Here is a 17,396-nt window from a genome sequence, read left to right as displayed (position 1 = left end):
TCCTTAACATAGTTCTCAGGGAGACTCAGCACGACACAGAACCGCGACAAGTCTGTCCCTTTAAATTACAGGTACCACTCATTTTTACCAACTGAGTGGACTGTAGCAATATAAAATAAAGTGTTTTGCGAAAAAAACACAACGCGCTGCCGGGAATCGAACTCGCGACCTTACGATCGTGAGCCGAATGTCCTAACCACTAAGCCACGCGCCTTCACTAATCCTCACAACAAAGTTTACCGCTCGAACCAAAAAGTTCCTGTTCCGAAAATCCCAGCCACAACCCAGCCCCAGTAACATTTTTAGAGAAGTCCGACTCACACCCCTCTTATTAACCCTTTAGTAAATTGTATGCGGAGCAGCATTCACTTTTCGCACCTTTCCCCTCGTGTAGTACTTGAAAATTTTCGTGAGGGCATGGCTGGAGAGGAAGGCTTTTGACCCCTTAGTTGTTTTTACCCAAGTTACTGATTCTTCATTCACCATAGTCGCTAAGCAGAGAAAAACTGGTCTTAGCTTTCCTCGCTAAAGGAAGTCTTAAAGGGCTACCTTCACGATGGTTTCACTCGGTTGGTAACCGGGCCCATCAGCGAAAATTTTTTTCCCACGAGAGTTCCGCACCCCAGTTATGAACTCAGTTATGTATGGGTGTTCCAAGCAGTGCTGTTTTCTGCAAGTGCTCCACCCTTATTGCAGCCCCTATTTGTTCCACGTACTTCTCGAGATTTGCACACAGCCAATCAGAGCTCAACTATCAAACTAATTCATGAGCGCATAACAAGTGATGGGCGATAAGATAAGGTCACTTGGCTAAGGAATAACCATGCTTCTTTTCTCTTTTAGTAATGCTTGTTGCTCTTGTTCTCGTTTCAATCATGGCTGCCTCTGCGTAGTTACTTTGTAAAACAGTAAGGGGAGAGGGCTGCTAGCACACCACCCTCTACCCACATTTCCCCCATCCACATCTTTACCATAAGGGGCCCTAACAAAATCCGATAATAGGTATAGATGCAAATCTATCTAATTTCTTGTTTTCTTTCTAAAACCAGGCATAACTTCGCAATCGGTCGACTTACAACCCCGCTCTTCGTCTTGAGTTTATTTGGTAGAATGTGTTTTACCAAGAGATTGGTTGTTTTTAACTCATTCACAAATGTTATGTTGGGCTTTGAGTCTGAGAACTGGACGGATCTGATCCTTCGTTATCCGCATGGCTGCCTCTGCGTAGTTTGTGTGCAACAAGGTCAAGGTGAGCTCTGATTGGCTGTATGCAAATGAGTTCATTACTGGGGTCCGGAACTCTCGTGGGAAATAATTTCACGGCCCGTCCTCTACAAGCCAGCAGAAGCTAATAAAACATTCCTTGTGCGTTCTGTAAGGAAATTTGGAATGAAATGATAGCGAGCACGCGATCGATTTGAGACGCTAATTTGATTTGATACATAAAGGCAATATCTTCAGCGAGCAATTTCAATAATTGATCTTTTATTATTGTTTTGGGGGAGGATTTCAGTGTTATTTTAGGGGTGATGAATAACAAGTGAGATAAAAATTAAAAGTACAAAAAAAAACAAACAAAAAAACCCCAGAAAAAAACGAAACAAAAAACAAAATGAAAAATTAATGTATCCTTTAATGTGTTACATCGGAGCAGTTCGTTCTTTATCCTTTATTGAATTCCCTGCAGTAAGGTAACACAGAGAGAAAGAAAGAAAGCGAGAGAGAGAGAGAGAGAGAGAGAGAGGGAAAGTGTGAGAGAGAGAGAGAGAAAGAGAAAGAGAGAGAGAGAGAGAGAGAGAGAAAGAAAGAGAAAGAGTGAGGGTACGCGGAAAGTGTATATGTGTGTGGGTCCCCGCTATAACTTCCTGATATATGTATGTATTTACTGCTGGTTGTTGCATATTATATATATATATATATATATATATATATATATATATATATATATATATTATATATATATATATTATATTAGAGTAAGCACATAAATGTGAAACAAAATGGAAAAATAGTACCGAATACCAGAGACAGAGTATAAACTTTAATATATAATAATAATAATAATAATAATAATAATAATAATAATAATAATAATAATAATAATAATAATATTAGGGAATAAATCCAAACTTACAGGGAAAAATTAGATTTAGGATTAAATCCAATTTTATAGTATAAATATATTATATTATATTAAATTAGAGATAAAAACACTATTAGGCAAATCAAACAGTGAAAAACATAAGCCAATACATAAAATTTATATTAATTAATTTAAAAATATAAAAGTTAAAAATTAAAAAATTATTTAAATAATTTAAACTTATAAATTTTTATTTTTTTTAATTTTTTATTTATTTATTTTTTTTTTTTATAAATATCAAAAGTATTAAAAGTTTAATAAGTTAATCCAAACATGAAAACACAAAGAGAAAACACAACAACGCGAGGACGTGGAACAAATATAGTATTATTGGACGCCCAGGAAGGAAGGGAAGAAGGAGGGTTTAACGTTTCAAGTGGAGCTCTTCGTCGGAAACATAGGAGAAGGAAAGATCCAGAGAAGGGAAGACAGAGGAAAGAAATCGCCAACGGTACACACGCGGTCACATTTTGAATGACCAGAAAATTCGGGTGAGAGGTTTAGTCGATTAAATCGAGCCCACTGTCAAAGTGGTACATATTTTATCGACCCCGAAAGGATAAAAAGCAAAGTCGATCCCGGCGGAATTTGAACCCAAAACGTGAAGATAGACGAAACGTCGCTAAGTAGTTTGCCCTGGTGTGCTATCGACCGCTTTACCAATATTCATAACAGAGATAGGAACCAACAAAAATACTTATTCTTCCGGTTCATGCATGTAAAATTAGTAACAACTCCACCAACTGAAAAAAAAAATCAAAGCAAACTCGGTAATAACAAGAACAATGAAAAACAACAAAACAAAAACCAACAAGAAAATAACGAAATCTATAAGTAGGCAAACAAACAAACAAACAAAAAACAACAGTAATAAACCAACAGCAACAACAACATCAACAACAGCAAAGGCAAAGGAACATAAAACAATGAGTGGTGGTGAGTCGATCAGATTTGGTTAATTTGCAAGTTTGGACTTTTTCAGGCGACGAATCTTTGAGATTTGTTGTTGGTAAAAGTTTAATATAAAACAAAAGCAGAAATGTTTACAATGAAAGACATCTTCCCCCAGGCTTCTCGTCTTGTTAGGCTTGGATGGAAAATTACTCTTCCTGTTTCTTTTAGAATATTCTTTAGAATTATCTTTCTCTAGATTTTTCCATTCTCTCTTTCTCTTTCTTTCTCTCTCTCTCTCTGTCTCTCTATTTAACTATCGTTCTTCTCGCTTTTATTTTCTCTCTCTCTCTCTCTCCACTCCCTCTCTTTCTCTCTCTCTCTCTCTATCCCAATCTCTCTCTTCTCTCTCTCTCTCTCTCTCTCTCTCTCTCTCGCTGTATACATAATATCGCTTCAAGTGCTTTTCTGCTACTTCTGTTTACAGTGCAATTTGAAAATGTTTCGTAAGAAACTTGGCTGAAATGATGATGTTGAACTATGTTAGATGATGACGAAGATGACGACGATGAGGATGATGAAAGGTGATGATGATGATGATGATGATGATGATGATGATGATGATGAAGAGCAATAGAAGAAAGACGATGAAGGGGTGGCATTGGGATGACAGAAATGATGATAATCATCATCACCATCATCATCATCATCATCATCATCATCATCATCATCATCATTATCATCATCATCATTGTCGTCATCATTATCACCATCATCATCGTCGTTGTTGTCGTCGTCGTCATCATCATTCATCATGTGAATGAGTGGGCGGATTGCGATTGTGGTTTTTACTTTATCAATTATATGTGAACACAAGAAGAAGACGACGAAGAAGAAGGAGGAGAAGGAGGAGGGTAGAAACAAACAAAGACAGACAAAGGCGGAACGAAATGACATGTGCGCGTGAAGTAGACAAGTGCTTGGATATATGTGTTAGAACACACATACACACACTCAAACACACATACATTACTATATATATATATATATATAATTATTATATATATATATATATATATAATATATATATATATTATACATACATACAAGAAACATAAAAAAAATGGAACAAGAACGTAACAGGCGACGACAAAACATCCGGACAGTTACACAATACAAAAAAGGACAGAAAAAAAAACAAGGACGAGTCATTCGGAGTTTTCTATCTTCAGTTGAGTTCCAGATTTTCTCAGTAGTTTCGGCCGGTTATACATTATTATTATTATTATTATTATTATTATTATTATTATTATTATTATTATTATTATTATTATTATTATTATTAATGATAAAAAATAACTGTTTCCTTCTCGAGCCATGCCAGGCTCATAAAGGCCGGTTTCCTGGTATTAGTGGCGTATAGATTCCCCACCTGGATGGGACGCCGATTACTCGTAGGAATAATCATTTTTGCTTTACCAGCTGAGTGGACTGGAGCAACGTGAAATTAAGTGTTTTGCTCAGAACACAACACATTGCCCGGTCCAGGAATCGAAACCACAATCTTACGATCATGAGTCCAACATCCTAAACACTAAGCCACGCGATTTCACATTCCTGTAGATAGGGTGCAGTGAATAAACTGTTGTCTAAACTACCCAAAAATGAAAATAACACTGACATCTCATTTTAACAGATATATTTACCAAAATTACATAAAAATATTTTGAAATACTAAAGAGTAATGTAATTCCATAACATCACCATTGGCTTCAACTATGGTCTCCAGACGACTTCGGAATCTCCTGTAAATCTTCTAGACGGTCTCTTTCTTTGAGTTGGTGAGTGCTGCCATAATTCTTGCCTTCAGTTCATCTTAGGTGTTACAAGGAGTTTTGTTGGTCTCTCGCTCAACTGCGCCCAACAAATAATAATCTTGGGGTTGCAGTCTAGGGAGTAAGGTGGCCAGATGTTAAGGGTGGTGTGGTAGCAGAAATTCTCTGACAGCCATGACTGGATTCTCCTGCCTGTGTGGCATGGTGCTGAGTTCTGTTGCCAGACGTAGGGTCTTCCAGCAGCTACCCTCTTAGCCCAGGGCCTCAGCAGGAGGATAAATGGAGGCATACGCCGCTATCACTAGCGATCACTCCATGTACCATGATGTTGACTGGATGTTTGATGATTATCACTCTAGGTAGATGTCCTCATACTGCACTATCTTCAGATGGACACTCAAACACTCTGAAATGTTCGTATTGGAGATTCCGGATTGAATGCCAAGCAGAACAGCATGTCGTTTCCAATTTTTTGGCAGAGTGAATTGCGCCATGATGCTGTTTTTTCTCACAAATAGTGCCCAACTGACCCTACTATATTGTGTAGTCGACAAAAATCGAAAACAAACGATGCGCATGCGCGAAAATAAAAATATAAAATGGTGACAATTTATCCATCGTACTCTTGTGTGTGTACATATATATACACACACACACACATACACACACTCATGTGCACACATATATTATTATTATTATTATTATTATTATTATTATTATTATTATTATTATTATTATTATTATTATTATTATTATTATTATTATATGTATACGTTTTAGTGAAAGTCAGTTGATTTTGCAACTCGAGTGTCTTGACACTGCAATTGTCAGACAGAACCATGTTTTTCCCCTCCGTTTTTCAACATAGTTTTACATACTTTGGTGAAATATAGACAGATGAAGACAGATAAAAACGTGCATATGTATATTACATATTTAGTTATGTGGATGTGAATAAGTATTGCATTGTCTGAATAATTCATGTCTTTTTTTTCATCCTACTTGGAGTTCCATTGTCATATGACTGAAAATTTCAAATGACTGAAAATTTCAAAAAAAAAACCCCCAAAAAAACGGTAAACAGAAGTTGTAGAGTTAAAATAGAGTTACAAGAAACACCAACAAAATACAATTATTTTTGGAGTTAATTCAAATGACATCGGAAGGATTAAAAAACAAAACAATGAAATGGAAAAAAAACGAGTGTATTTATCTGATAACTCTATAATACATGTATATTTAGTTCAAATTTAACGAAAACAAAAGACGAAGACAAGCGTAGGAACAACACGTAGGTGTATTAGTTTAACGCTCGGGAAGAATGGAAAAGTTTTCTATGTTTCGAGTCTACGCTCTTCGACAGAAATGATTAAAAGGAGTGGGGAAACGGAGAGAAAATAAGATGTGTTGGGTTTAACGGTTCACCATGATAAATAAGAGGCTGAATGAAAGGGAGATAATAACGATGACCCAGCATCCGAACGAATTTGCTCAAGCGCGTGCGTGTATGTGAGAATATATATTTAGTTACTTGTTGTTGTAATTCTGTTATTCGTTTACTTGTTTCAGTCATTTGACTGCGGCCATGCTGGAGCACCGCCTGTAGTCGAATCAAATCGACCCCAGGACTTATTCTTTGTCAGCCTAGTACTTATTCTATCGACATCTTTTTACCGAACCGCTAAGTTACGAGGACCTAAACACACCAGTATCGGTTGTGAAGCGATGTTGGGGGGACAAACACAGACACACAAACACGCACACACATACATATATACACATATATACGACTGGCTTCTTTCAGTTTCCGTCTACCAAATCCACTCACAAGGCTTTGGTCGGCCCGAAGCTATAGAAGAAGGCACTTGCCGAAGGTGCCACGCAGTGGGACTGAACCCAGAACCATGTGGTTCGTAAGGAAGCTACTTACCACACAGCCACTCCTGCGCCTTTAATGTTAACATAGAACATATCTAATGCGGTGAAATGGCAGAATAGTTACCGTACCGGATAAAATGCTTAGCGGCATTTCATTTGTCTTTACGTTCTGAGATCAAATTCGGCCGCGGTCTTCTTTGCTTTTCATCCTTTCGGAGTCAATAAAATAAGTACCAGTTGTGTACTGGGGTCGATGTAATCGACTTACCCCTTCTCCTGAAAATACTGGTCTTGTGCCAAAATTTGAATCTAAGATAGGACAACTTTAGATCCTTTGTCAACACGATAGATATATATCCTTTACTTGTTTCAGTCATTGGATTGGGGTCATGTCTGGAAGCGTTTAGTCCAACAAGTCGACACCATTTCTTTAACGCTTGCTGCTTATTCTTTCGACCTCTTTTGTTAACACACCGACACCTTTTGTCACGTGGTGGTGGACACACACACCGGCGCGCACGCGCGCACACACACACACACACACACACACACATACACGCACACTCACAGACGCAGACACACACAAGCATACACACACACAAACACACACACGGACACAGACACAGACACACACGCAGACACACGCACAGACATACACACACACACGCGCACACACTCACAGATGTAGACACACACATACACACACAAACACACACAAACAGACAGAGGCACACACAAACACACACATACATGGACACAGACACAGATATACACACACAAATACACACACACGCACACACACAGAGACACACACGCAGACACACGCACCGACACACACACACGCGCGCACACTCACAGACGCAGACACACACACATACACACACACAAACACAGATACACAGAGGCACACACAAACACACATACACACATGGACACAGACACACACACACACAGTCGCACACGTACAGACGCAGACACACACACATACACACAAACACAAATACACAGAGGCACACACAAACACACACATACATGGACACAGACACAGACACACACACACACAAATACACCCACACCCACGCACACACAGACACATACGCAGACACACGCACTGACACACACACGCACACAGAGACGCATACACACACACACGCATACACACACACAAACACAAATACACAGAGACACACACAAACACACACACACACACACACATGGACACAGACACAGACACGCACACACAAATACACGCACAGACGCAGACACACACACATACACACACACACAAACACAAATACACAGAGGCACACACAAACACACACATACATGGACACAGACACAGACACACACACACACAAATACACACCCACCCACACACACACAAACACAAATGTACAGAGGTACACACAAACACACACACACACATGGACACAGACACACACGCACAGACATACACGCACAGCCACACACGCACACACACAGACACTCACGCAAACACATGCACAGACACACACACACACATACACGCTTCATTAATACTTTATTTTATCGAACCCGAAAGAATGAAGGACAAAGCTGATTGACTTCGGCAGGTTTTGAAATCAGAACGGAAAGAGCTGCAACAAATATCGCAAGGCAGTTCCCCTCTCTACCCCACAGTAATTCTAAGGATTTTATCGACCCGAAAAAAATAAAAGGAAAGGTTGACTCGGTGGGATTTGAAATCAGAAAATCAGATCGTAAAGATCCGGAACAAATTACTGCAAAGGTATTTTTACGAAACCCTAAAGATTCGGCGTATCCATCACCTTTGTCTTTCTCTAAAAGTTCTTTCAAATTTTAGCATAGAGACAGCAGATTAAAGGAGAGAGGCAAGTCATTTACATCGACCGCTAATACTTGAATGGTACTTTATTTGGATCTTTTCGGTTTGAACGGCAGTTTTTTCTAGCGGTGTTACATGAAATTGTCACCCATAATTATGACCCTAGTATAAACGAGGGACATATTCATACGACACAGAATGTTTTCACCTCGATAAACACATTCTACCAGTATACGAAGTTTAAAATTTTTTAGTTACCTAGAAATTATGTTAAAAACTGCATTTCTATTGAATTTCAATCTGTTTTAGGTTAGGGTTAGTTAGGGTTAGGGGTAGGAGGAAGGGTATCTTTTTTTTCTTCACAAATGTAAATAAACCCAGTCTGTTTCTTAAACGAGGGACATATTCATACGGCACAGAATGTTTTCAACTCGATAGACGGTCACTGATTGGTTGAAATTGCCGAAATGCAAGAAATTAAAGACCAAATATCTTACAAACTATAGAATTGTCTCAATAAAGCCAAGAGAAAAAGATGTTTTATAAACACATTCTACCAGTATACGAAGTTTAACATTTTTTAGTTACCTAGAAATTATGTTAAAAACTGCATTTCTATTGCATTTCAATCTGTTTTAGGTTAGGGTTAGTTAGGGTTAGGGGTAGGAGGAAGGGTATCTTTTTTTTTTCACAAATGTAAATAAACCCAATCTGTTTCTTAAACGAGGGATATATTCATACGGCACAGAATGTTTGGTTGAAATTGCCGAAATGCAAGAAATTAAAGACCAAATATCTTACAAACTATAGAATTTTCTCAATAAAGCCAAGAGAAAAAGATGTTTTATAAACACATTCTACCAGTATACGAAGTTTAAAATTTTTTAGTTACCTAGAAATTATGTTAAAAACTGCCGTTCAAACCGATAAGATCCCTTTATTTTATTACCACTCGTAAGGATGAAAGGCAAAGTCAACCTAGGCGGAATTTGAACTCCGAACGTAAAGAGACGTAACAGTCGTCACCGGGAATTTTGTTCGGTGCGTCAACGATTCTAGCTATTCACCGCTCTGTCTTTCTCTAATGATAATACTGACATAAGACGTTTTTGTATTTTGTTTATCAGATTGTATATTATAGCTTTCGGAGGTGAGCTTATAACTCGCGGGAATCATAACTTTTCATATTAGTGCGCGCGTGCGCGTGTATGTGTGTTTGTATACATATATATATATATGAACAGACATACACACATATTAAAAAAAATTATAAGCCAATACTCTCATGTTATGTATATTATTTATTTCAAACAATTATAAACAATACGCTCACATTATATATATGTATATATATTATATATATATTATTTATGTGTGTGTGTGTGTGTGTGTGCATATAATATATACGAATGTATGTATATATATGCATCGTATGTATAATATATATATATATATATATGCATACACACACATATGTATATATAATATATATATATATATATATATATATATATATATATATCTATATATATATATCTATATATACATATGTATATATATGTATATATATATGTATATATATATGTATACATATGTATACATACGTATACATACACACATACACACACACACATAAATTTTGAAAAGTAATGTCTGTCACTGTGAAATATTAGCCGTTTACTGAATTATATACTATGAGTTAAATTTGCATTTTCGTAAATAATGGGAAATCATTTGGTATTTTTTTTTAATTCAGTAATGAATATTTATGGTTTTAAACATGGTGTACATAACTTATCTGGCCGACCCAGGTACGTCACTAGTATATAAATAAACTGGGATAAAAGCAGAGACCGAAAGAGAGAAAGAAAGAGAGAGAGAGTGAGAGATAGAGATAGAGACAAAGAGAGAAGGGCGGGGAGAGATTGTGGAATCAAAGTACCAAAGTACCATTTATCAACAAAGCTTGCAAAACATAGGTGCATTCCAAAAGTATCCCACTTTACTTGTCCCAGGAAGGGTGGCGTCACCTTTTATCCCAAGGATTTGGCTCAGGTGATATTAGTTTTGGCGGGAGAAAATAAAGTTGGAGGCTTTTTGAACGTGCCTCATATTTAAGTAGTTCCAGGCTATTACTCTTTTACTTCTTTCAGTCATTTTGACTGTGGCCATGCTGGAGCACCGCATTTTATTGGAGCAAATCGACCCCAGGACTTATTCTTTGTAAGCCTAGTACTTATTCTATCGGTCTCTTTTGCCGAACCGCTAAGTTACGAGTAAGCGATGTTGGGGGGACAAACACAGACATCAAACATACACTCACACACATACATACATACATACATACATACATACATACATACATACATACATATATATATATATAAATATATATACATAAATTCAGGATGAATAATTGATATATGTAAGCACCTGTATATGCCAGCTAGTAGCATTGGTGAGAGGACATATGTATCAAATAAAATAAAATGAAAAACAGGACGTCATTTGTGTCCTGTTTTACATTTTATTTCATTTGATACATTTATATATTATATATACATATATATATTATATATATATATATATATATAATTATTATATATATATATAATATATATTATATATATATACATACATATATATATATTACATACATATATATACATACATATATATACATACATATATATAACATACATACATACATATATATAGACGGGCTTTTCTTTTCAGTTTCCGTCTACCAAATCCACTCACAATGATTTGGTCGGCCCGAGGCTATAGTAGAAGACACTTGCTCGAGGTGCCATGCAGTGGGACCTTGGGCAATAAACCTATAAGAAAAAAGAAAAAGAAAAGCGGAGTCGTAATGAACAATTCTGTACAACAATGACTTTCTGGACACTGAAGGTCCAGAGCCTCTTATAAGAAGGTGTTGAGAAGTTTTTGGCTTTGGCTAAAAGAAAATACAGGAAGATCAATTAATTATGATTTTATTCAACATATTCCCCTCTCACATTCACACACTTATTGCGGAAGTCCTTCAGTTTTCTAAGCCCTGTAAAAGACCTCAGTTAGCTGGGCTTCCAGCCAAGCCTTTCGCGGTACCCCTAAAGCCAGGAACTTTTTCAGCACCCCCTGGGATAAACCATAAAATCGTTTGTGTAACCCTGATTTTCTGATGATCTGAATATCTGACAGAAGTTTTATATTCAGAGCTATAACACCGACTTTCTGGACGCTGATGGCCCGGAGTCGTTTATGAAGGGGTATTGAAAAATTCCTGGCTTTGACCCAAAGAAAAGACAGGAGGATCAATTAATTATGATTTTATCCAACATATTCCCCTCTCAGATTCCAACACTTATTGCAGTAATCCTTCGGTTTTCTAAGCCCTGTAAAAGAACTCGGTAAGTTGCGCCTCCAGCCAGGCTTTTTGCGATACCTTTAAAACCATGAGCTTTTCAGCACCTTTTCATATAATCTGCACCAATTTACGAGCAAGAACTTCAGACTGCCAGACTAATTTACCTGGGCAGCTCTGCTTCACAGTGCTCTGCGCAGTACATTATTAATTAATTTGTGGAAGCACTCCGTCGGTTACTACGATGAGGGTTCCGGTTGATCCGAATCAACGGAACAGCCTGCTCGTGAAATTAACGTGTAAGTGGCTGAGCACTCCACAGACACGTGTACCCTTAACGTAGTTCTCGGGGATATTCAGCGTGACACAGAGAGTGACAAGGCCGGCCCTTTGAAATACAGGTACAACAGAAACAGGAAGTAAGAGTGAGAGAAAGTTGTGGTGAAAGAGTACAGCAGGGATCACCACCATCCCCTGCGGAGGCCTCGTGGAGCTTTAGGTGTTTTCGCTCAATAAACACTCAACGCCCGGTCTGGGAATCGAAACCGCGATCCTATGACCGCGAGTCCGATGCCCTAACCACTGGGCCATTGCGCCTCCACTAATTAATTTGTATCATATATGCCAATGTGCAGGTATCTGTTGCATTTCATTTAATTATCTGAGCAAGGTTAATATTTGTTTAATTTAGAAATAATCATTCTTGCTCCTGAAAAATCAGCAATCCGGAAAATCTATTTTGTACCTGTACACACACACATGCGCGCGCACACACACACACAGACGCACACATGCACACACATACACACATGCACACAGATACACACACACGAACACACACACATACACATACACACACAGACACACATACGCGCACAGAGTTGTATGTTGGTTTGTACCGTTTCACTTAGGCATGGGTTTGGTTTGTTTTTATGAGCCTATATTCACATATTGTTGCAAATATGCACATACACACACAGGCACAAACAGACAGACACACAGATAGACACACACACACGCACACATATATGTGAGATACACACATGCACACATATATGTGAGATACACACACGCACACATATATATTTCTTTACTGCCCACAAGGGGCTAAACATAGAGGGGACAAACAAGGACAGACAAAGGGATTGAGTCGATTGCATCGACCCCAGTGCGAAACTGGTACTTTATTTATCGACTCCGAAAGGATGAAAGGCAAAGTCGACCTCGGCGGAATTTGAACTCAGAACGTAACGACAGACGAAATACCTATTTCTTTATTACCCACAAGGGGCTAAACACAGAGGGGGCAAATGACAGACATAGGTATTAAGTCGATTACATCGACCCCAGTGCGTAACTGGTACTTAATTTATCGACCCCGAAAGGATGAAAGGCAAAGTCGACCTCGGCGGAATTTGAACTCACAACGTAATGCAGACGAAATACCGCTAAGCATTTCGCCCGGCGTGCTAACGTTTCTGCCAGCTCTCTGCCTACACGCACACATATATGCATGCATAGGCATACGAGGTGGGTGTTGAAAAGTTCCTGGCTTTGGGTAAAAGAAAATACAGGAGGATCAGTTAATTATGATTTTAATCAACATATTCCCATCTCAGAGTTACACACGAGCAGATCGGATCAACTTGAACCCTCGTCGTTGTAACCGACGGAGTGCCATTATGTACATGTGTGTGTGTGTGTATACACTAATGTATGTAAGCGTACATTCTCGAATACATTGAAGGAGTATTTTACTATAAAATGTATAAAAAGAGCTCAATGGACCTAATGTATGATAAAAACAGATAATACTCTTTACTCTTTTACTTGTTTCAGTCATTTGACTGCGGCCATGCTGGAGCACCGCCTTTAGTCGAGCAAATCGACCCCAGGACTTATTCTTTGGAAGCCTAGTACTTATTCTATCCTCTTTACGCTTTTACTTGTTTCAGTCATTTGACTGCGGCCATGCTGGAGCACCGCCTTTATAGTCGAGCAAATCGACCCCAGGACTTATTCTTTGTAAGCCTAGTACTTATTCTATCGGTCTCTTTTGCCGAACCGCTAAGTTACGGGGATATGAACACACCAGCATCGGTTGTCAAACGATGTTGGTGGGGGGGACAAACACAGACACAAATATATATATATACATATACACGACAGGCTTCTTTCAGTTTCCGTCTACCAAATCCACTCACAAGGCTTTGGTCGACCCGAGGCTATAGTAGAAGACGCTTGCCCTAAGTGCCATGCAGTGGGACTGAACCCGGAACCATGTGGTTGGCAAGCAAGCTACTTACCACAAGCCACTCCTGCGCCTATAATTTTTTTTTCTCTAGTTTCAGCTTAGAACTGCGGCCATGCTGATGCACCGCCGTTAAAAAAGCTATCGCCTGCGTCGGCCGGGAGTCGAACCCGGATCGACTGCTTGGAAGGCAACCATGCTAACCGTTACACCACCGACGCTGTATATAAAATGTATATAAGATATAAGAAATAAACTGGATATCTATGAAATTTTACGTAATGGAATAAGATAGCTATTTCCAAACACACGCATACACTAACAAGCACACATACACAGGCACGTATACACACACACACACACACACACACAACATACACACGCAAACATGCATACATGCATACATACATATGTCTATATCCATATCTATTTCTCTCTCTCTCTCTCACTCTCTCTCCTTCTCCTCTCTCTCTATTTATATATTATATATGTATATTATTGCCATGTGTGTATCTTGATTTGTATAAACTTCATTCTGTTTACAATTCATGCGTGTGCACGCGCGCGCGCGCGCGCACACACACACACAACACACACACACACACAAACACACACACACCAGTTCATAGTCTGTCAGTGCATCTGTGTGCGCGTCTGTGTGTAAGTGTGTGTGTTGCGCATGTCTATATATTATATATATATATATATATATATATATATAATATATATATATATATATATCTATATATATATATATATAATATATATATATTATAATATATGTATCTATATATGTATGTATGTATATATATATATGTATGTATATATATGTATATATATATATGGTGTATATATGTATGTATATATATGTATATATGTATGTATGTATGTATGTATGTATGTATGTATGTATGCACGTGTATATGTATGTTTGTATGTGAGCGTGTGTGTGTGTGTGTGGGTACGTGTCTATTTACTCTTTTCCTGGTTCCAGGCAGTTTCCATATATATTATTTACACTCGACAGTAATATATTATGTAAACGTTAACATGTGTATAAATAGTTAGCAAGATGGATATATCGATCCGCCATATTACGGACAACTTATAGCACAAAATTTCAATTAGAGGCATCACGGAAAGTAAACTATAGATAACGGGTGTATATGTGTATGTGTTTGTATGTATGCATGCGTTGTGTGTTGTACATATGTATATATATATATATATATATTATATATATATATATATATATATAATGTATATGTACATGCATGCACTCACACAACTGGTATGTATATATTATATATATATATACATATATACATATATAAATATGCATATATATATATATATATATATACATATGTAATTATAGATACATACATACATACGAATTTATACGTGCATATGCATACAACTTTCTCTCTCTCTCTCTCTCTCTCTCTATATATATATATATATATATATTTATGTACATGTGTGTGTATATATATTTATGTATATGTATGTATTTCGTAAATATGCAATATTTGTACAATATGTGATATGAATTACTTTATATATATATATATATAATATACATACATATATACATTTACATATATATATATATATACATACATTCATATGTATATATGTATATATATCCATATATATACAGGTGTGCATATATATATATATATATCCTTAAATTGAATTTACTGAATCATTTGAGAAGAGTTATTTTGTGTATATTCAAAGAATGTCCTCAGATGTACCTCAATTAAAAGTTTACAGAACTAAAACTTATAGTTGCGTCAACGATGGCATTACGCAATCCTCATTTCTTTTCCTTCCTTCCAAGATTCAAGAAAGCCCTGTCTTTTACGTGTAGCATTCACACACACACACACACACACACACACACACACACACAACACACAGAGAAATAATTGTATATATCTGTCTCTTTCTCTCTCTCCCTCTCTGTAAACCCATCTGTCTGCCTGTCTGCCTTCCTCTCTCTCTCTCTCTCTCTCTCTATCTGTCTGTCTATCTGTCTGTCTGTTTGTCTGTCTTTCTGTCTGCCTGTCTGTCTGTCTGTCTATCTATCTATCTATCTATCTATCTATCTATCTATCTATCTATCTATCTATCTATCTATCAATCAACCTGTCTGTCTGTCTGTCAGTCTCTCTCTCTATGTTTGTCTGTTTGTGTGTGTGTGTGTGTGTCTGTCTATTCTCTCTGTCTATTCATCATTCGATATCTGTCTGTCTGTTTATCTATCTGTGTGTCTGTGTGTCTTTGTGCCTGTATGTCTGTGTGTCTGTCTCTTAATATATCTACCTATCTGTCTGTTTGTCTATCTGTGTGTGTCTGTCTATTTATCCATCCATCCATCCATCTATCCGTCCATCCATCCATCCATCCCTATCCATCTATCCATCCATCCATCCATCCATCCATCCATCCATCCATCCATCCATCCATCCATCCATCCATCCTTCCATCTAGCCAGCCAACCATCTATCCTATCTATTATATCTGTTCTATCATTCGATATCTGTCTGTCCGTCGGTCCGCACGTCCGTCCGTCCGTCTCCACTCATACCACTTCATACTCATAATATTCTACATCATCACTTTTCTGAGTTTTATGTCTCTGTTCTTTTGTTCAAACGAAACTCTTTCCACGGTCGTAGCTTTTTTTTTTCTTCGAATTTTCAGACTTTGAAACTCGAACTCACTTCCGTCTCATTGTTTCCCCTCTTCTGATGACCCGAACTCTTTCATGTCAAAAGTAAATTAATTCTTTTCGTCCTAATTTCCCCTTCTTCATAGTCACTTACATTAAACGGCTTCTCGCCCTATTTGGGACTTTCTAAAAACAAAAACAAACACAAAACAAAATAAACAAAAAAATAAAGCCGGAAATAATCCCTAACGTTTGCTGTGATTAGCCCCGGGTCAATCCTTGTTACGTAAGATCTATGACCAACAAGCATTATTGTTCGGATAAGCCCTATCTTTTTCTCCATTTTTATTTCCTTCAAAATGATAGTAGGTGATTTAGGCATGATTTGGCTGCTATTTCAAGCTTATCAAGCAACCGTGTAGAAGCCCTTACATCCGAAAATTTGATGGCTACCTTGGAACGAATGTTTATATATTTCTTAGATCGTAAAATGACTGACAAGCCAGTATGTATGTACATATGTATG

The 17,396-nt window shown here is 37.5% G+C and overlaps 1 non-coding gene across 1 annotated transcript; it reads right to left on the bottom strand.

The window, feature by feature from the left end:
- Nucleotides 1–14,339: 14,339 nt before the first annotated feature.
- Trnag-ucc lies at nucleotides 14,340–14,411 on the bottom strand. Its single transcript has one exon. It is a non-coding gene; the product is annotated as a tRNA-Gly (tRNA).
- Between the last annotated feature and the right edge of the window lie 2,985 nt (nucleotides 14,412–17,396).

This window comes from Octopus sinensis, unplaced genomic scaffold, assembly GCF_006345805.1.
Source record: "Octopus sinensis unplaced genomic scaffold, ASM634580v1 Contig19565, whole genome shotgun sequence".
In the NCBI taxonomy this organism is placed as follows: domain Eukaryota; kingdom Metazoa; phylum Mollusca; class Cephalopoda; order Octopoda; family Octopodidae; genus Octopus; species Octopus sinensis.
The sequence above is the reverse complement of the archived record's forward strand: the minus strand, read 5'-3'. Positions and strand labels throughout refer to the sequence as shown.